This window comes from Canis lupus, chromosome 5 (genome assembly GCF_003254725.2).
Source record: "Canis lupus dingo isolate Sandy chromosome 5, ASM325472v2, whole genome shotgun sequence".
Taxonomy (NCBI): domain Eukaryota; kingdom Metazoa; phylum Chordata; class Mammalia; order Carnivora; family Canidae; genus Canis; species Canis lupus.
In genome coordinates this window covers 5107829-5129395 of record NC_064247.1, presented here as the reverse complement: position 1 = coordinate 5129395, position 21567 = coordinate 5107829, and the positions used below count along the sequence as shown (strand labels likewise).

Below are 21567 nucleotides of genomic sequence, written 5' to 3'. Positions count from 1 at the left end.
CTCACCCATGCGCATGCTCATGCTCTCTGTCTCTAAACAAACAAAAACTACATTCTACACCATTGAAATCCCTGTGGCTCCAGTAGAAGTAATTAAAAAGCCACTTTGTAGAAGCACTGAAGCCAGATTAGACAGGATTCCCCCAGGGGGAAAAAAAAGCTATGCTAATGATAAGTTCATAATCAAAATTTATAAAGCACATGAAGAAACAAACAACCATGGGGTGAGGGAGTGTATATGGGTGTTGACTCAAGAACTGGAATAATTACACAGCTTGAAAAAGATGACGATATATGGTTATTTAAACTGATGAGATAGATCAATGAAGAAATGGAGGCTATAATCACAGCAGAAAACAGTTTGGAAACATAAAGATAAATTCAATAAAGAACTACATGATACTTTTACAAGTGAAAAATACGGTCCCTGAAAACTAAAAAAAAAAAAACTCAATGGACAGGTTAAAAAGTAGATTTGTTTGGTACAATCACATAGGAAAGACTGTGCCATTATCTTGAAAGCTGAGCATTCCCATATTTTATGTCTCAGTAATTCCATTTCTTGGAACATAAGCAGGAGAAATGCAAGAGATGTGAACGGTGATGTTTACCATAGTGCTGTTTGTAATAGCAAAAACCTGGAAACAGCCCAAATGCTTGTTGACCAAAGAGTGGATAAATAAACTATGACATAATCACCTGATGACACAATGGGACATTATGGTGCAGTCAAAACAAATGAAGCTACATGCAGCAGTACGCATGAATCTCAACAACACAATTGTGACAAAGTAAGTCCCAGAAGACAATTTTAGCATAGAACCATTTTTATAAAGTTACACCCTTTTTTAAAAAAAAGGAATAATGTGCTTTCTAGGAATCCATATATTCTTAAAATATGATTTTAAAAACTTGTAGGTAGAGAACTAATAAGCACAAGGTTCAGGGTGGTGATTTCCTTGGAGGAGAGGAAAAGCACTGGGACAAAAGTAGATGGAAGTAGATTTAAGTTATTGCTGACATTTTAATGCCTTTGGGGTTATTTTGTATGTTATTAATGAAAAGATACATACCTCAACAAGCCAAGGAGGGCCGTGTATTAACAAATGAAGACAGTATGTAATGAGCCAAGGATTAACATCAATCTAATTCTGTGTGCCTGAGATTTTTAAAATCCATAGTCAATGAGACACAGCTAAAGATGCCTGGAGAACAGAAGGGTAATTGAAATTACAGAGACAGAGATAAGAGATGGAATAGGGATCAGCAGGGAGATACAACAGTGCACCTGGTTGCTCAGTCAGTTAAGTGTCTGCCTTCAGCTCAGGTCATGATCCCGGGGTCCTGGGATCCAGCCCCACATCATCAGGGCTCCCTGCTCAGCAGGAAGTCTGCTTCTCCCTCTCCCTCTGCCCCTCCCCGCCCCAGTCATGCCCTCTCTCTCTCTCTCAATCTCAAATAAATCTTTTTATTTTTTTTTAAGAGTGAAATACAAAAGGACAGTTGGGATTTGGAGACTAGGATGAACAGGTGAAATACACATCTATTAGGCATTCCAGAAAGCAAAACGGAGAGATGCAAGAGCATGATTTAGAGAACAAAGGGAGGGAGGGAATGTTCAAGGCCATAATGGCTGAGGATTTCCCAGTATTGAAGATAAACATAAGACCTTGGATTAAAGAAATATACCAAGTTCCAAACAGGGTAAGTAAAAGGAGATACTAAAACATTTAGTAGTGATTTTAAAGGGCATCAAAGATGAAAAAAATCTCACCAAAGATGAAGAGAAAACTTAAAAATGAAGAGAAAACTGACTAAGCCAACCAGGTGCCTCTCAAAGCACTAAAATCTTGACTGCAATAAATGATTTGGGGTCTATGTGACCAAGACTCAGAATATCCGATGGGGGCCTTTTACTCAAGGCTTTATAAATACAGCACAAAGGGTTAGATGAAAATGACTAGCTCCATACAACTAGAGAATTATATATAATATACTATCCTTTAAAAATTAAGATTATCTCGGGACACTTGGGTGGCTGAGTGGGTTAAGCATCTGCCTTCAGCTCAGGTCATGATCTCTGGGTCCTGGGATTAAGCTCATGAAGGAGCTGGTGAAACTCAGCCTGGTGTTTTCCAGCTTTGTCAAGATCCTCTCCTTTCTTTCTCCTGGCACTGCCTTGCCTGGTAACCCTATTCGGGGCCCTACGATGACCGTCCACGGTACTCTGCACTGGACTTGGCATTTCCTTATATTAGATGGTCGACCAGTTGCAAGAAAATGACCCTTTTCCTGTCTGCAATTCCGTAAGTCCTCAATTTAAACACAAACATAACAATTATATTTTTATAGCTCCAGTTTGTGATCCTATTTTGGAATTTCACACTTAGGTGCAGTGTTGGAACATAGGAAACTTAACTTCTGGTGTGTTCTTTGTATGACCCCACAAATGGCTTCTTTCTCCCCTGATTTTCAAAGTGTTGGTGGAATAAGTTCTATGGGGGGTGCCCTTGACTTCTGTCGGGATATAATTGGCTCTCAAGTTGAGTACCACCCAGGTTGAGCCCCACTGTAGAGCAGTCACTGGCTGTTCCAACTAATATATGTACTGTCTCAGCACCAGGAGAACTCTAGAAGGGGTGCAGAATTACTTATGTAGTGTGGCACAAGGACCCAGCCCCAACACATCCCTCCCATCCAATATCCTTTACTCTGCTTCTTCTGACCAAAAATCCCTGCTACTTGAGTCAATGGGGGACAGGACCACCTTGTAACTTTACAAGTATACCTCAGAGATACTGCTGGTTCTGTTCCAGACCGTGGCAATAAATAGAATATTGCCATAAAGTGAGTCAAATAATTTTTTTGTTTCCCAGTGCATATAAAAGTTGTGTTTACGTTGTACTGCAGTCTCTTAAGGGCGCAAGACCATTATGTCTAAAAACCAATGTAAATACCTTAATTAAAAAATACTTTATTGCTAAAAAATGCAACCATCATCTGAGCTCACTGTGAGTTGTAATCTCTTTGCTGGTGGAGGGTCTTGCCTCAATGCTGGTAGCTGCTGACACTGCAGGGCGGTGGTTGCTGGAGGTTTGGGGAGGGAGGAGCATGGCAAATTCTTAAAATAAGACAACAATGAAGTCTGACCTGTTGACTGACTTTTCCTTTCATGAACCATTTCTCTATAGCTTGCACTATGGGGCACAAGAGGCCTAGCTTTCAGCCTGTCTTGGCTTTTAAGATGTTTTCCCCACTACACTGAATCATTTCTAGGTACCAATTTAAGGTGAGAGACACATAACTTTTTTTTTTCACTCAAACACTTAGAGGCCATGAGAGGGTTACTAATTGGCTGAATTTCAATATCGTTGTCTCAGGAAATAAGGAAGGCCAAGGAGAGGGACAGAGATGCAAGAATAGCCATTCGGTGGGCCGGTCTGAACGTAACATTTGTTGATTAAGTTCACTGTCTGACATGGGCGTGATTTATGGTGCCCCCCAAACCATTACAGTAGCAACAGCGAAGATCCCTGGTCACCATAACAAATATAGTGATGATGAAAAAGTTGGGAATATTGCAAGAATTATCAAAATGTGACACAGAGACATGAAGAGAGCAAATGCTATTGGGAAAATGGCACTGATAGACCCTCTCGATGCAGAGTTGCCGCAGACCTACAATTTGTCAAAACAAAACAACATAAAAACCCCACAGTATCTGCAAAGTGCAATAAAATGAAGCACAGTCAAATGAGATATGTTTGTGTATTAAATCCTTCTTAGATGCCATTTAAACTTGCCTTTTACCCCAAGGCTGATAGAAGCTGAAGTTTTAGCAACTCTAAGCCCCTTTAAAGATTGATTGATTGATTTGATTTGATTTGATTTTAAACAGAGAGAGAGAGCATGGGGGGGAGGGAGCCAGAATTTCAAGCAGACTCTACGTTGAGGACAGAAACAGAAGCAAGGCTTGATCTCACGACCCTTAGATCATAACCTGAGCCTAAACCAAGAGTCAGACACGTAACCCACTGTACCACCCAGGGGCCCCTAAACCCCTTTAGAAGAGATGATTCTAGGGAAAAAAAGGTTCTGTAATTCTGTACAGTGACAGGTGTAAACGAGATGTATTGTGGTGTTCATTTGCAAATATCCATGCATTACGTTGTATACCTGCAACAAATATAACGTTGTATGTCGTTTATACCTCAATAAAGAAATAAAGAAAAGAGATGAACACATCATAAAATCCAAGCTTAGAAAAGACTTCAGAAAGAATCTATTCTGGCTTAACCTTTTTGGTTTACAGGTAGAGGAACTGAGGTCTGGACAGGCAAATGATGTATTATTCCTTTCACATATTTTTGAATTTCATTTTCTAATATTTTGTTAAGGATTTTTGAGTTTATGTTCATGAGGAATACGGCTCCAGTTTTCTTGTACTGTCTTTGGTTTTGGTATCAGGGCGATTCTGAATTTATTAGACTAAAATGAGGCGAAAGGTGTTCCCTACCTTTTGTATTTCCTGTAAAATTTGTGTTGAATTCATAGTATTTTTCCTGTAACCGTTTGTTTGAATTCTTAGATGAAATTTTGTGGGCCTGGGGTCTTCATTACGGGAAGATTTTTAATGACACATTCAACTTATTTAAAAGTTACAGAGCCGGGATCCCTGTGTGGCGCAGCGGTTTAGCGCCTGCCTTTGGCCCAGGGCGCGATCCTGGAGACCCGGGATCGAATCCCACGTCGGGCTCCTGGTGCATGGAGCCTGCTTCTCCCTCTGCCTGTGTCTCTGCCTCTCCCTCTCTCTCTCTCTCTCTCTGTGTGACTATCATAAATAAATAAAAATTTTTTAAAAAAGTTACAGAGTCATTCAGATTTTCTGTTTCTTTTTGTGTCCATTTTGATGATTGGTGTTTTTTAAGGAACTTGTTAATGTCATTAGGTCATTAAATTTATCTCAATAAAAGTATTTGTAGTATATCTCACTATTCTTGTATCATCTCTAGTACTTTCGTGATATTCTCTCTTTCATTCCCAATATTGGTTATTTATGTCTTTTCTTTACCATTCTAGCCAGAAGTGTACCAATTTTATAATTTTACCAATTTATTAATCTTTTCAAACAAATCACTCCTTGTTTCACTTGATTTTTTTTTTTTTGTACTTCATTAACTTCTACTTTTTTTAATGGTTTTTTTTTTTCCCTACACCCAATTGGGGTTTGTACTCATGACCCCAAGATCAGGAGTTACATGCTCTTCTGACTGCCAGTCAGGCGCCCCATTTAACTTCCACTTTCTATTGTTTCCTTTCTTCTATTCCCTTTGAGTTTAATTTGCTCTTTGCTTGCTTTTAAAATGGAAGCATAGGTCCATTCACGTCTTCTTTTCTAATATAAGTATTTAAAGCTAAATTTCTTTGTAAGTGCTGCTTTAGTAACATCCCCACAGACTTTTATGTGATGTTTTCATTTTCATTTAATTAAAAAATTTTTTTCTAATTTCTTCTGTGATTTCTTCTTTGGGCCCATCGATTCTTTAGAAATATGCTGTTTAATTTTCAGGTATTTGGGGGATTTTTCAAATACCTCTGTACTATCAAATTGTAATTTCAATTCTGTGTTCAGATAGTGTAATTCCAGCCCTCTTAAATATATTAAGAAATGTTTTATAGCCCAGCATATAATTGATCTTGGTGAATATTCCATGTGTACTAAAAAAAGGATGTGTATCCTGCCACTGTTGGATGTATTGTTTTAAAAATGTCAATCCGAAAAAAATTAAAAATAAAAAAATAAAAATGTCAATCCAGTCAAGTTCGTGGCTAGCCCTCTCAGGGCTCCCACATGCTCAGTGATTTTCTGTTTACTTGTTCTGTCACTGAGAGAAGAGCCCCCAACCATAATTGTGGATTTACCATTTCTCTCTTCAGTCTGTCAGATTTTGCCAAATGGATCTTGAAACTCTGTCGTGAGGTGCATAGATATTTAGAATTATGCTTTTTAAAATCTAATTTGCACCATTATAATTGTGAAACATCTCTTTTTATCTCTGGTAATAGTCCTTTGTCCTGAAATCTACTTCGTCTGTTATTAATATAACCAGCCCAGCACTCCCATGAGGAATGTGTGCCTGGGATCTATTTCTCCAGGCTTTTAGTTTGAACGTCCTTTTTTATTTTTTTTTAAAGATTGATTTATTGATTTTAGAGAGAGAGTGTGTGCGTGAGTGAGCAGGAGGAGGGGTAGAAGGAGAGGGGGAGAGAGAATCAATCCTAAGCAGACTCCTCCCTGAGCCCAGAGCCCTAGCCGGGGCTTGATCTCATGACCCCGAGATCCTGACCTGAGCCAAAACCAAGAGTCAGACGCTCAACTGACTGAGCCACTCAGGTGTCTCCTTTTTAAAAATAACATTATATTGAGCTATGACTGGCATATAAAAAGCTGTATATATTTCATGTATATGACTTGATGCTTCTGGACAGAAGTTTATACCTATGAAACTTGGTCTGTGCCATAAACCTATCACTTCCAGGTTTCCTCCTGCCCTCTACATTATTATTATTATCATTATCATTATTGTTATTCTGTGTTACAGTATTCTTACAAACACTTAGCCTAAGATCTACTCTCTAAGCAAATTCTAAGTATACAGTATTACCTGTAGGCTCTGTGCTGTATAGTAGGTCTCTAGGTGCTGTTCACCTTATATAAGTGAGACTTTATGCCCTTTGACTACTACCGGCCTGCTTCCTCCTCCCTCCACCTCCCCCCCTCCACCCACAGGCTCTGGCAACCACCATTGTAGTCTCTGCTCCTATGAGTCTGATTATTTTAGATTCCTTATGTGCACGATATCGTGCCCTTCGGTGTGTGGCTTGTTTCACTTAGCATAACGTCCTCCAGTTTCATCCCTGTGGTCACAGATGACAGGATTTCCTTCTTTTCTAAGGCTGAATGCTATTGTAGGCATACTGTATATTGTAGGTGTGTACTACATTTTCTTTATCCATTCTTCCTTCCACGGACATTAGTTTGCTTTCATGTCTTGGCTACTGTGAATAATGCTGCAGGGAGCATAAGGGTGCAGATATCTCTTTGGGATCTTGATTTCAGTAACATTTTTTTCTTTATATTTGAGTACATTTTGTTTGTATTTGAGTACATTTCTTATAGGCAGGATATCCTTGGGTCCTGCTATTCTAACAAGCCTGACAACTTGTCTTTTATCTGAACCATTCAGACTTTTGGTCATTAGTGCGGGACACTAGGAGGGGAGCACGTTAGTACCTCTGTCTCCTAGCACTTGCCCATCTTTCCTGGTCTATATATCAATGTTCCCAACACTTGATTTTTATCCTGAGAGTTTCTCAACACATAGGACATCCAGGTGCTTTAATCCAACCTGCACTAATTACAATACTTGTCTTTTCCTGGATGTACTGGGCCCTCAAAGGCCTAAAGAACATAGCGATGGATTGCTCCAGCTGAGCACATTCTTGCATCTGTCCAGTGCATGGGAATAGATCCTAGCCTGAGTTTCTCAAGGTAAAGAGAGGCTATGCTTCTAGCCAGTTATGTCCCCTCTGGCAAGTCCTTGACATTCTGGATCTTGCTGCCCTTGACTATAAAGTGAGGAGATTACACCAAAGGACCTCTAAAACCTCTCTTAGCTCTCATCTTTTATGAGGCTCTTAATTCTTCTTGAGGATCATTATAGGCCAATAGCAGGAAACACAAACTAGAAAGTTCTGGAATTAGCTAAGAAAAGTGCTACAGAGCCACTAGTGGGACTATGAGTTGGGCCTCATCTGCCCCACTGCCCCTAGGTTTCCATTTTCTAGACTTTGACTTAGTGGCATCTGTGACAGCAGGCTCTTGCCAAGGTAGTTTGAGGTTGACACCAGGACATCCCTAGAGATTGGATGAGTTGAGCTCAGTATCTCCTTCCTCTACTTCTCACCCTATCCCTGCCCTTTGTCCCACCAGAACCATGCATTCAGTTGTTGAAAAAAGTCATAGGAAAGCAAGTATACATGTTCCTTAGGCTTTGAGTTAGAACCCTTTGGAGAAGCCAATTACCCAATTATCTTTAGAGCTGCATTTTCTAATATGATAGCCTCTGGTCACATGTGTCTACTGAGCCCTTGAACTATGGTTAGTTCTAATTGAGATGTCCTGTAAACATGAACTACACACCAGATATATTAGACTATTAGTATGAAAAAGTATCTAAGATATGTCATTAGTAGTTCTTATATTAATAGCATGCTGAAATGATAATACTTTTTATATATCAGGTTAAAATATAGCATTAAAATTAATTTCTCCTGTTTCTTTTTACTTTTTAAATAAGACTACTAGAAAATTTTAAACTATTAGTATGGCTCACTTTAGATTCCTATTGGACAGTACTGCTCTCTAGAGTATCAAATTTAATAGCTTTTAATGATAATAATAAATCTATTTAGAAAGGGAAATATCCTGTAATTGGACACTCATTATTCATTATGTAACTTCAGCTAACTCTATTGATTTTTTTTCATTCCTTTCTCCCATAGAATTAAAAGAAAATTGATCAAGACAAAGTGAATAGGGGCACCTGGGTGGCTCAGTTGATTAAGCGTCTGTCTTGGGCTCAGGTCATTGATCCCAGGGTCCTGCGAGTGAGCCTGTCCCTGCTCTATGGGGAGCCTGCTTCTTCCTTTCCCTCTACCTGCTGCTCCCCCTGCTTGTTTCTCTCTCTCTCTCTCAAATAAATAAAAAAAATCTTTTTTTTTTTTTTAAAAAAAGACAACGTGAACAAATCATTTCATTTTTTTTTTTCTTTTTCAAATCCCTGGATATTGGCCGGGGGAGGGCGGGGGGAGTGATAGCAGGATGCTGGATAAGATAGCAGAGACTGAGCCTTTGGAGAAGTTTAGATTTGTTTGTTATCTAGGACAGGGAAATGTGGCCAGGAGCCAGTTGTTCATCTAGAAAATGAATTGCAAATGAGCCTGTATACATCTATAGCTTCCCCATCTGCACTTATGCTGAAGTTAAAGACACACATGACACATTTAATTGACTGTTGTATGTCAGTATTAGGCAGTTTTCCTCTTGGTTGTGTTTTCTCTATTATTATTATCATTGGTATTGTCTCTTCTTCCCTTTTTGTCTCTTGCAAACTTTGTGAATCAGATGCTTGTTTCCCTCACACTGCTGCTGCTTCAGAAATAACAAGGCTTGCAGGAAAGGAATCTGTAAAGGAGATTTACGTTCTGAAGTGCTATGGAGGTTGAATGTGAGGGAGATGAGGTATGGGGTAGGGACCCAGGGTATGACTTCTGTGTCCAGAAAGAGCTCTTAGAATGGCAAGTATTGGCTGTCTTTCATTTTGTTCAGAAACAAGGTCTTGGGTGAACATAAACTCTTTGGGGAGCAGGGAATGTCAATAGTGCATAGTTAGCTGACACCATCTCCTCCTCTTCCTCTATGGCCCCATGAGTTGTTCACTCCTTCATTACAAACATGCAGATCAAGTTAGGCAGGGGCTCACTGGGTCCAGAAGGAGAGAGCAAGCTACTGGTCGCTACCTAAACCTTTGAGTATTCTATGGGGTCAGAGTTATGAGAGTTCTCAACAAATCAATGCCTACAGGCAGAAATGAACCACCCTTGGTGAGAAGCCAGTCTTTGCTCGGATTACTACCATATTCCCCAGGAACTATTGTGAGGGCTTGTGATGTAGTTGCTCTGCTTGCAATGTAGCCCACTCTGAACCACCCATTACAGTGTACTCAGAGGGATCTTCTGAGGGATCTTGTCATATCATACTTGAAACCCTTCAAACAACCTTATATAAGTTTTAGGGGAAAGTGTGAAGTTCATAACATGTCTGACAAGGCCTTCCACATCTGGTTCTTTCCTATTTCTCTCTCATTATCTCTGACCCTATACTTCCAGCCTCCATTAAGCTACTTTTCCCTCTTCCTCTGGCCTTTTCTGACATTATTTACCTGTATATGTTCAGTTCAATTTTATAGGCACTCATTCAGCATGTATTATGTCTCAGGGACTGTTCTGAAGCCACCAAGATGAAGAGGACAAGTGCCCTCAACAGGCTTGTAACACCCAAAATGTTCTTTCCTGTTCATCCAGCTGATGAACAGCCAGTCATCTTGAGGCTCAGTCTGTGTCACACCAGCTTTACTGGCTTTTCTGGCCTTGCCAAGACAGAACTGCCCCTGTGCTTATTTCTACAATATCTAGAACAGTACTGCACAAAGGATCAGTCCACTATGAGGTAAGGAGCTTGTGCCAGAATTTAAGACAACGTACAACTTCTTTTACTGAGGAAGCCTTAATTTTAAAATGTCAGCTGAACTAAACAATGTATTTAATGATGCTGGCCAGTAATAAACACTTCTGAAGACCCACAGTTGGTGGATGAGCCCCAGAAGGAAAGAATTAGGGACACCTGATGGCTCAGTGGTTGAGCATCTGCCTTCAGCTTAGTTCGTGGTCCCAGGGTCCTAGGATCAAGTCCTACATCAGGCTCCTTCCAGGGAGCCTGTTTCTCCCTCTGCCTGTGTCTCTGCCGCTCTCTGTGTCTCTCATGGATAAATAAATAAAATCTTTTAAAAAAGGAGAGAATTTTTTAAAAGGTAGAACCTTGAATATATAGTTGCTGATAATTTGGAAATTAAATAATACCAGAGAGTTGAAGCTGATAGTCAACAAAGAAAATAAGGTGTAATCCTGAAAAGTAGTTCATAAGAAGACAGAAAATAAGGGGGAAAAAAAAGAAAGAAGGAACAGATGGGTAAATAAAAAACAAATAGCAATATTATAGAGTTAAGCCCAGCCAAGTAAATAAATATATTAGGTGTAATTTGTCCAAACAATTCAGTTAGAAGATTGTCATATTGGATTAAAAAGGAAGACCCAACTATACACTGCCTGCAAGAAACCTACTTTAAAACCTACTTTATTAAACACAAATAAGTCAAAAGTAAATAAATTACAAAAGATACACCATACTAACACTAACGAAAGTAAAGTTGAAGTGAGTACATTAATATCAGACAAAATTGATTTCAGAGCAAAGAATGGTACCAGGATAATGAAAGTCATTTCACAATGGCAAAGATTTATAAAGATTACATCAAATCCTAAATGTTTATTCCCCTAATAACAAAGCTTTAAATGTGAAGAAAAAACTGATTGAATTTCAAGAGCAATAAAAAAGTTTACAATTGTACTTGAAGATTTCAGTGCCTCTCTCAAAAATTGATGGAAGAAGTAGCCAGGAGATGAGTAAGAATAGTTTTGACAACACTTTCAACTAAGCTGTCCTAAACATTTATAGAACACACCATCTGACAATTCTGAAGCATATGTTCTTGTTGACATTTACCCTGATGTATAATATAGTGGGCCATTGATATACTTAAAAGGACTCAAGTCACAATTTTCTGACTACAGTGGAATTAAATTCAAAGTCAATAACAAAGTTCTCTGGAAAATCCCCAAATGTGGAAACTAACTAATGGACTCCTAAATAATCTGTGGGGTAAAATAGATCAAAAAGGAAATTAGAAAACATTGGGTGAAAGTGAAAAAAACAATATGAGTAGAGGGCAGCTAAAGCAGTACTTGGCGGGAAATAATTAGTACTAAATGCCTACATTAGAAAACAAAGATCTCTAATTATCTCAGCTGCTATCTTAATAAACTAGAAAATGAAGAATAGCATTTTGGGAAGTAGAATTCACAGATAAATAAAATAGATAATGAAAAAAAATAGATAATGATCATGTGGAGTTTAAACCAGGAATGCAGAGTTAGGTTAACATTTGAAAATGAATCAATATAATTTACTGTATTGATAGATTTTTTAAAACCGTATGATCATTTCAATATATGCAAAAGAGCACATTTATTGTACATGTTATTCCTCAGTGAGGTGGCTAGGGTTAGATCATACAGGATCTTGTAAAGACTCCAGCTTTATCTTTGTTCCAGTGACATGAAATGCCATTGGAAGTATTTCAAGAGAAGACGAATATAGTTTCTATTTAGATGTCAATGAGATCACACTCACTGCTGTATTGGGGATAGACTTGCGGAAGGGGGTGAGAGTTGAGCAGTAGAGGCTCCATTTGGGAGGCATTTACAATGATGCATGTGATTGATGGCAGTGGTTGGGTAGTGGAGGTGATGAGAAGTGTTAGGATTCTGGATTCTATTTTGAAAGATTGAGTTGATTGTGAGGTACATTAAAAAAAGAGTCGAGTCAAGGATGATTCCCATGTTTTTGTCCTGAGCAAATGAAAGGATGGTGATACCATTGACAATGATGGTGAAGACTACAAGGGAGTGAGTTCGGGGAAGGGAAGGTACTGGAGATCAGGAAGTCGATTTTGCACATCTTAACTTTGAGATGTCTATTGGACGCTCAGTGGAAATGTTAAGTAAGTGTAAGAAATACAAGCCCAGAAGGTAGGCAAGAGGTCCAAGCTAAAGTCTGAAATTTGACAGTCATCAACTAGTAAATGATATTAACATGACAATGGAGGATAAGGTCATCAAGAGAGTGTAGGCAGAGAAGAAGCCTAAGGACCTCTTGCTTGCATGGGCACCCAACATTTGGAAGTCGGGGAGATGAAAGCCCCCCTCCCTTGGGATGTTAGTCCTTAGTGTATGCCGGGCACTGTGACAAGCACTTTGCACCTTCTAGATCATTTAATGCTCAACCTGTAAAGTACTATTATAATAATATTCCCATTTTATAGACTATTGAAATTGAGAGACAAAGTTTAAGTAACTTGCTAAAGATAAGAAATATTGTAAGAAAAGAAACAAACAGTATTGAAGAAAGACCAAAGAACTCAGACATGTAGAGATGAGCACCGAGAAAAATTGATTCACACTCTATCCAGGCAAATGGGATGTGCAGATAGGGCTGCTTATATTACATCTTTTTAAGAATAAAATTCATGAAAAAGAAAGAATAAAATTCATGGCAACTATGCCAAGAAGTTAAAGCAAAAATAGAAAGGAAGAAACATAATGTAAATGGGTAACAGAGGATCCATTCTAGAAGATAATATAGCCCCAAGAAACAGCAGGAAAATCTACACTGAATGTTTTGAACTTAGAAAAAAATAAGGAAAATAAATTATTTGAGACAAAGTAATCAGATGAGAAAATGAAATGAGATGAAAAAATGGTCATAACAGAACTTTAAAAAAAACCGAGGAGCAAAATAACAATTACGGAGTTAATAAACAACTTTGGAACAGCAAGAAACAAAATTAACATATCTAAATACTAAATCCATCACAATTTGGAAGAACTTGGGATAAGTCACAGAAAATGCACAGAAAAAAAACAAAATTGAAGTGGTTAGGAGGAAGATAAATTTGTAGAGGAGAACGTTCCAATATATGGTTATTCGTGTCCCCAGAGGAAGTACTACAACACATTAAACAGGAAAATTATTTACTAATATTTTTAGAAAGGAAGAAAGAACTGTGTCAGGAAATTAAAAGAGATACATTGGGTTCTGGGGAAAAGTGATAGAAAATGCTCAACTCTGAGACATGTCTTAATGCATCTGCTATACTTCAAATGAAGTAAGAGGAAAAGGTCTTGTGTACCTAAGAACAAAAAGTAATTTACTGATACTGGTGGGAGGCAAGGTGGGAGAGGGCAATGAGCATTGAGAATCTGGCAGCATTTAATGCAAGAAGACGGTAAAACAATGTCCATAAGGCTCTGAGGAAAAGAACATGGGACACAAGAACTTTTCACCAGACAGGTTACTGTGAATCAGAGCCAGGAGACAATGTGAAGCCTAAAAAGCTCAGGGAACATAATATCCATGAGCCCTTCTTGCAAACAAATGAAAATGAAACACATTCAACCAAGAGATGAATCAAATCAGTTCAGAAATGGAAAAGTACTGCCATCGGAATTCTTCTTAGAGAGGGAACTTCCCTTAGGAAAAAATACTTTGATAAGCTTCCAGGGGTAATAGAGTATTTCCCACCTTCACAGACTTTTCCATATCTCTATATTATCTCTACCGGTATTTACTTAATATGTTTCTTTAAAATCACTCACGACTCAATTTAGATTCATTTGCTTATAAAGGAAAGTTGCTGTTATAGGCCTAAAAGAAAAATTGGCATTGCTTACAATAAATAGAAGATAGCCAAGCATGAAAATAAATTCAGTGAAGCCCAATGTTATTAGTATCTCACCGGATCCTATTGCCCGCTCTCAGAGCTGAGCCTAAATCCTGCTTTTTCTTCGATAAAAGGGAGATTTACGTTACAGGTTATATGCTTATTCCCACCAAACTAAGACTTTCTTTTTGACTAATTCACCTTACTAATAAACAGAGTGTGACATTTCAGTATGTGATTCAATTTAAATGAACGCCATGTCCTTCTATCACCTTCAGGCTCTGCTTTTGCGGAGCACAGGTGGAGGATGAGACCCTGGAAACACAGCAAATAAAAAATCATTGTGCTTAGGACCATGAGAGGAAGCTGGTTTTGCTCTCCTACAGGGAGAGCTGAGACGCTATAAAGGGAAAATGAGCCCAATGCGTGTCTTAGTTTCCTAGGACAAATCACCACATAATGAATGACCACAAACCTGGCGGCTTACAATAACACATATTTGTTCTCACAGTTCTGAAGGCCAGAAGTCCAAGAATCAAGGCGTTGGCAAGGTTATGTTTCTTCCAAAGACTCCAGGGAGGTGGTTCCTTCCTCACCTTGTCCAGCTTCTGGAGACTCCAAGTTTTCCTTAGGCTTGTGACTCAATAACTCCAATCTATCTCTGCCTGTCTTTATGTGACCTTCTCTTTCTCCCTCTGTGTCTCTCTCCTGGGTGTTTTATATAAGGACATTTGTCATTGAATTGAGGCCCACGTGAAGTGCCAGGTGATCTCATCTCAAGATTCTTAGCTTAATTACATATACAAAGATCCTTTCTCCAAGTGGGGTCCAATTTATAGGTTTCAGAGGGTTGGAGCATACATATGTCCCCTGGGGGGGTCATTGTTGAATGAACTACTGTGGGAAAGCAGATAAAACATCAGTGAGATGCTTTAGGGACAACTGACTGGCTCAGTCAGTGGCACATACAGCTGTGCAACTCTTGGTCTCAGGATTATGAGTTTGACCCCACATTGGATAAGGAGATAACTTAAAGAATAAAATCTTTTAAAAAATTTAAGAGTCAGTGAGATGCTTTTAAGATGGGAATTTATTAGGTTGAAATTCCCTGATGGTTAATCAGCAAAATGGTATTTGAGCATGTGGATGTCAAATGCTCCATTTGAAATTATTTAAATTGCTAGGACATAAAATCCTCTTTTTTTCCCCTAAATTTTCTGTCTAGCTATTGCAACCACACACCCATACACTCTACATTTTATTTTATTTTATTTTATTTTTTTACACTCAACATTTAAACTCTCCTATAATATTTTTCTCAAGGTATGTAGGTATGTATTTTTCTCAAGTGCACATGTTTAAGTAGATCATACTCTTCCTTTTATGAAATGCTATCATTATTGGTTCTTTCAAGACCCCATTTTGTCTTATTCGGTTCCCTTTTTTGCTCAACATTATATTTTTGAGAAATATCCACATTATTACATATATGTCAAGTCTATTTTTTCCAAATTCTAGACAGTATTCCATTATATACATATAAAGCATTTTATCTCTACTAGTTTCCCCTAGATGAGCCCTTAAGACATCTCTAGTTCCTTGCTACCATAATCGGCACTGTGACAAACTTACTCTTGAGGTCTCCTTCTGCTCTGTACTCATGTGTGAGCTTTTCTACTATGGAATTGCTTGGTATATGCTTGATATAGGTATATGTACACTTAAATTCAAGAAAACTAGCTCTCCAAAATGTCTGCACCAATTTATACTTCTACCAGAAGGGCATTAGGGTTTCCATCCTACCAGCACTTATTATTACATGGCTTCATGTAATATATAGTTACAAAATTACATATGTATTATCATGTAACAATAGAGACCATGGTGCCATATACTACTATGCTTGTATAGTAAAGATAGTCTTTCAAGATGCTGGGCAACTCTCAGTCAGCCACAAGGGCCAACAATCAATACACTTAGAGCCATTCTGTTTTTCACTTTTAGTAGAATTTTCAATAAATTACATGAGATTCAATACTTTATTATAAAATAGGTTCTGTGTTAGATGATTTTGTCCAAGTGTAGGCTACTGTAAGTGTTCTGGCTATGTTTAAGTAGGCTGAGCCTGCCTATGATATTCAGTAGGTTAGGTGCATTAAATGCATCTTTGATTTATATTTTCAAGTTACAATGGGTTTATTGAAATGTAACTCCATCGTAAGTCAACTATCTGTACCTATTGGTGAGTCAAGTTTCCTTTTCTGTGTGTTACCTATGCATATGCTTTTCCTAGTTTTCTTTGGGTATCCATATTTTTCTGGTTGATATGCCAGATATTAATTTTTTGTTACTTTTAGTCATAGAAAATATCTTCTAGTTTATCAGCTTCCTATTCCTTTGTTGAACAGAAATCTTTCATTTCATTTTAATGTGTTCAAATAACTCTATTTCTCTCTTAATGTGTTGTGTTTTGGGAGTCCTTCCTCCATCCCAATGTCAAAAATGTATTTTAAATTTTCTCTCATTAGCTTTGTAGTTAGACCTTTTTTATTGGATATTTATTCCATGTAGAATCCTTACTTTCTTATATATATAAAGTAGGAACTCCAATTTACCTTTACTATATAAAGAGCAAACGTTCCCAGCACTATTAACCAACTAACCTATTCTAGTGTTTTTAATTTTTTGGCAAAGATTTGCCAGATGGGAAAATGGGTATTCATAATCTACTGGTGGGAGTCTAAATTGATAAAAAAAATATTTCGGGAAGGATATTTGGAAATACTAAATACCCTTGACTTGTGACTACAGTCTTTATTAATTTCTGTCAAAAGAATATAACCTCTGGAGGGGGCACCCAGCTGGCTCAGTAGGAAACTACTGTTTAAGACTCTTGTTTAAACTAACTATTGTTTAAACTCTTGTTTAAGAGTCACATATTCTCGGGGTTATGAGTTCAAGCCCACACTGGATGTAGAGGTTACTAAAAATAAATAAAAACTTAACATAAAGAATAACCTAGGGAAAAAACTGCAGCAATGCCCATGCAGCCAGAGGATGCCAGATAAAGGGATAGGCTACTCAACTTTGACATGTAAGGAAATTTCTATCATATCACAGACTGACCACAGAGATAATGGGATGGAAACTCCAGTGACCACATGCAATAAGAAATACAGTCATTGCAAATAGCATGGAAAAGTCACTGGACAAATGGAGGGCCAAGGCCTCAAAAGCAATCCTAAGAGGAGTAGAAACTGATTTTCAGAGTCACCACACTCAAAATATCAACTTCTCAACAAAAAATTATAAAGTATATAAATATAAAGTATATAAAGCTCATTCAATGAAAAAAAGAATTTGATAGAAACTATACCCGAAGAAGCCCAGATATCAAAATTACTAGTCAAAGACATTAAATCAACCCTTGTAACTATACTCAATGAGCTAAAGGAAGCCATGGATCAAAAACTAAAGATTAAGAGAGCAATGTGGGAACAAGTAGGGAAAGTCAACAAGGAGATGGATATTATAAAAAGGAACCAAGTGAGACTCAGGAGCTGAAAAGAGTAGTAACTGAAACAAGAATTCACTATAAGAATTTAACAGCAGGGGATCCCTGGGTGGCGCAGCAGTTTGGCCCCTGCCTTTGGCCCAGGGCGCGATCCTGGAGACCTGGGATCGAATCCCACGTCGGGCTCCCAGTGCATGGAGCCTGCTTCTCCCTCTGCCTGTGTCTCTGCCTCTCTCTCTCTCTGTGACTATCATAAATAAATAAAAATTTTAAAAAAAGAATTTAACAGCAGATTTGGTCAGTCATAATAAAGAACCAGTGAACTTGAAGATAAAGCAGTTGAAACTATCCCTTCTGAGGAGCTCAAAAAATAAATAAAAATGAGCAGAAGCTGTGGGACACCATCAAACATACCAATATCTGTATCATCAAAGCCTAGAAGGAGAAGGGGGGAAATTTGAAGAAATGATGGCTGAGAATTTCCCAAATTTGATGAAAGACATAAAAATCTACACATTCAAGAGGTTCAACAGGCCACAAGCAGGATGAGATCAAAAATCTTCACACCAAAAAATACTACAGTCAAATTGTCAAAAGACGAAGACAAAGAGAATCTCAAAATCAGCAAAGGGTAAGCAACTCATCACATCTAAGTGATCCTCAATAAGAGTAATAGTTGATTTCTCATCAAAAACCATGGAAGTCAGAAGACTTTGAGATTATATATATATATATATATATATATATATATAAGATTTATTTATTTATTTGAGAAAGAGCACAAGCAAGGGCAGGGGCTGAGGAGAAAGTTGAAACAGACTCCCCATTGATCAGTGGGGCTCAATCTTGGGACTCCAGGATCATGACCTGAGCCAAAGGGAGGCACTTAACCAACTGAGCCACCCAGGTGCCTTTATATATATTTATGTATATAATATGTATATTTATTTATATACTATATATTATTTATGATATATTTATTTTTAAATTTATTTGTATTTAAGAGGGCTGAAAGGGGCAGCCCGGGTGGCTTAGCCATTTAGCGCCACCTTCAGCCCAGGGTGTGATCCTGGAGACCCAGGATCGAGTCCCACATCAGGCTCCCTGCATGGAGCCTGCTTCTCCCTCAGCCTCTCTCTCTCTCTCTGTCTCATGAATAAATAAAATCTTTTTTTTAAAAAAGGCTGAGGGATCCCTGGGTGGCACAATGGTTTGGCGCCTGCCTTTGGCCCAGGGAGTGATCCTGGAGATCCGGGATCGAATCCCACACCAGGCTCCCGGTGCATGGGGCCTGCTTCTCCCTCTGCCTATGTCTCTGCCTCTCTCTCTCTCTCTCTCTCTGTGACTATCATAAAAAAAAAAAATTAAAAAAAAAGCTGAAAGAAAAATACTGTCAATCAGAAATTTCATACCTGGCAAAACCATCCTTCAAGAATGAAGGAAAATTAAGAAACCCACAAACAAAAACTAAGGAAGCTTTAGTTACCAGATCAGTTAAATAACTCTTGGCAGTAATTCAAAGCCATGTGAAGAAATAAAGAACACTTGTACTACACAGGTAAATATAAAAATCAGTGCTATTTTACATTTTTCCTGTAACTTCTCTTTTTTTCTATATTACTTAAAAGGCAAATGCCTTAAAAATTATAAATTTGTGTTAATGAGCAAACAATGCACAAAGACATAATAGGTGACAATAAGAATATAAAGGGGGGAGGGACAAAGATGCATAAGAGCAAGTGTTTGTAAATTATTGAAACTGAGTTGGTATTACTCAAAAGTTGTCAAGGTTTAAAATGTTAATTGTAATCCCCAAGGCAGCCATAAAGAAGATAAGCAAAAAATATACAGAAAAGGGGGAACAAGGAATCAGAATGGTGTACTAGAAAAAATTAAAAGCTAAATACCAAAAAAAGGCTGTAATGGAGGAATTGAGGGGGGAAAGCATATAAAACATACAGGAAACAACTAAATGGCAGAGGGCAAGTCCTCTTCTTGTCAGTGATTACTTTAAAGATAAATGTATTAAACTTCCCAACCAAAAGGGCCATAGACTCACTGTGCCCCCAAAATTCATACTTTGAAACCTAACCTCTAATGCGATGGTATTAGCAGATATGGCCTTTGGAAGATAATTAGGTCATGAAGATGTAGCCTTCATGAATGAATTTAGAGACCTTATAAAATAGACCCCAGAGAGCTCCCTCAACCCTTCCACCATGGGAGGACACAGTGAGAACATGCCAATTATGAACTACTAAGTGGACTCTCACCAGATGAAATAGATAAATTTCGGGGCACCTGGGTGGTTCCGTCAGTAAAGTGTCTGCCTTCAGATCAGGTCTTGATCCCAGGGCCCTGGGATCAAGCCTTTATCCAACTCCCTGCTTCTCCCTCTTCCTCTGCCCCTCCTCCTTCTTGTGCCCTCCCTCATTCTCTCCCAAATAAATAAATAAGATCTTAAAAAAAAAAGAAAGAAATTTCTAGAAGCCCTACCAGAAATGAATCATGAAGAAATAGAAAGCTTAAGTAAGCCTAAAACTAGTAAGGAGATGGAATCAGTAATTAAAAACATCCAAATAAAAAAAAGCAGATGGCTTCACTGGTGAATTCTATCATACATTTTAAAATGAATAAATACCAAAACTTCTCAAATTCATCCCCAAGAAATGAAAGCAAGGGACACTTGCTGACTGACTAATTCTATGAGGTCAGCATTACCAAGCTAGGTAGAGACATCACAAGGAAAAAAACTGCAGCCCAATATCCCCTATTAATATAGATGCTAAAATTCTTCACAAAATACTATCAAACCAAATTCAGGAGCATCTTAAAAATATTATTCACCATGGACATTATATTGAACTTCATCAAAGTAAAAACACTTTTGAATGTCAAAGGATTCTATTAAGAGCATGAAAAAACAACCCACAGAAAGGGAGAAAATATTTGCAAATGACATCTGGAAAAGGTTTAATATCCAGAATATATAAAGAACCCCTGCAACTCAATTCAGAAATGAGCAAAAGACTTGAACAAATGTTTCTCCAAAGAAGATACACAGATGGCCAATAGGCACATGAAAACATGCTTAACACTATTAGTCACTAGGATGCAATTAAAAGGAGAATGAGACACCACTTTGCATCTACTAGAATGGCCATATTTTTTTTTTAACAGAAACTAAAAAGGTTGGCAAGAATGTGGGGAAATTGGAACTCTCATGCTTTGCTGGGAGGAATATTAAATGGCGCAGCCACTGCAGACAAAATTTGGCAATTCCTCAAAAGTTACACATAGAATCATGATATAACCTGGCAGTTCCACTCCTATGTATGTACTTTAAAAAGCAATTAAAAAGAAGAATTCAAACAGATACTTGTATGACAATGTTCACAGCAGCATTATTCATAATAGCTGAAAGGTAGAAATGATCCAAATGTCCACCAACTGATGAACTGATCAACAAAATGCGATCTATATACACACACAATGGAATATTAGTTGGCCATAAAAAATGACATTCGGCTACCTGCTTCAACTTGAATGAGGACATTGTGCTGAGGGAAATAAGCTAGACACAATAGAATAAGTGTTGTGTATTCCACTTATATAAAATGTAGAATAGGGAAATTCATAGAAATGGAGTGTGGGTTTGAGATGATGAGGGCCATGAGGAGTGATCACCTAATGGGTACAGAGTTTCTGTTTGGGGTGAGGAAAAGTTTTAGAAATATTTTGGAATAGTGGTGAATGTTGCACAATATGTGAATATAATTATACCACTGAATGGTATCCTTAAAATGGTTAAAAGGGCTAATTTTATGTTATATATATATATATATATATATATATATATATATATATATATATA

General features: G+C 37.9%; 1 long non-coding RNA gene across 2 annotated transcripts; it reads left to right on the top strand.

Annotated features, from left to right (window-relative positions):
• Positions 1-727: 727 nt before the first annotated feature.
• Positions 728-4830, top strand: LOC112671479 (uncharacterized). Of its 2 annotated transcripts, none has more exons than XR_004815866.2 (5): positions 728-790; positions 1483-1703; positions 2258-2305; positions 3191-3288; positions 4658-4830. It is a non-coding gene; the product is annotated as an uncharacterized LOC112671479 (long non-coding RNA). The 2 variants fall into 2 exon arrangements; XR_003143658.3 differs by lacking the exon at positions 4658-4830 and adding an exon at positions 3380-4642.
• The last annotated feature ends 16737 nt before the right edge of the window (positions 4831-21567 follow it).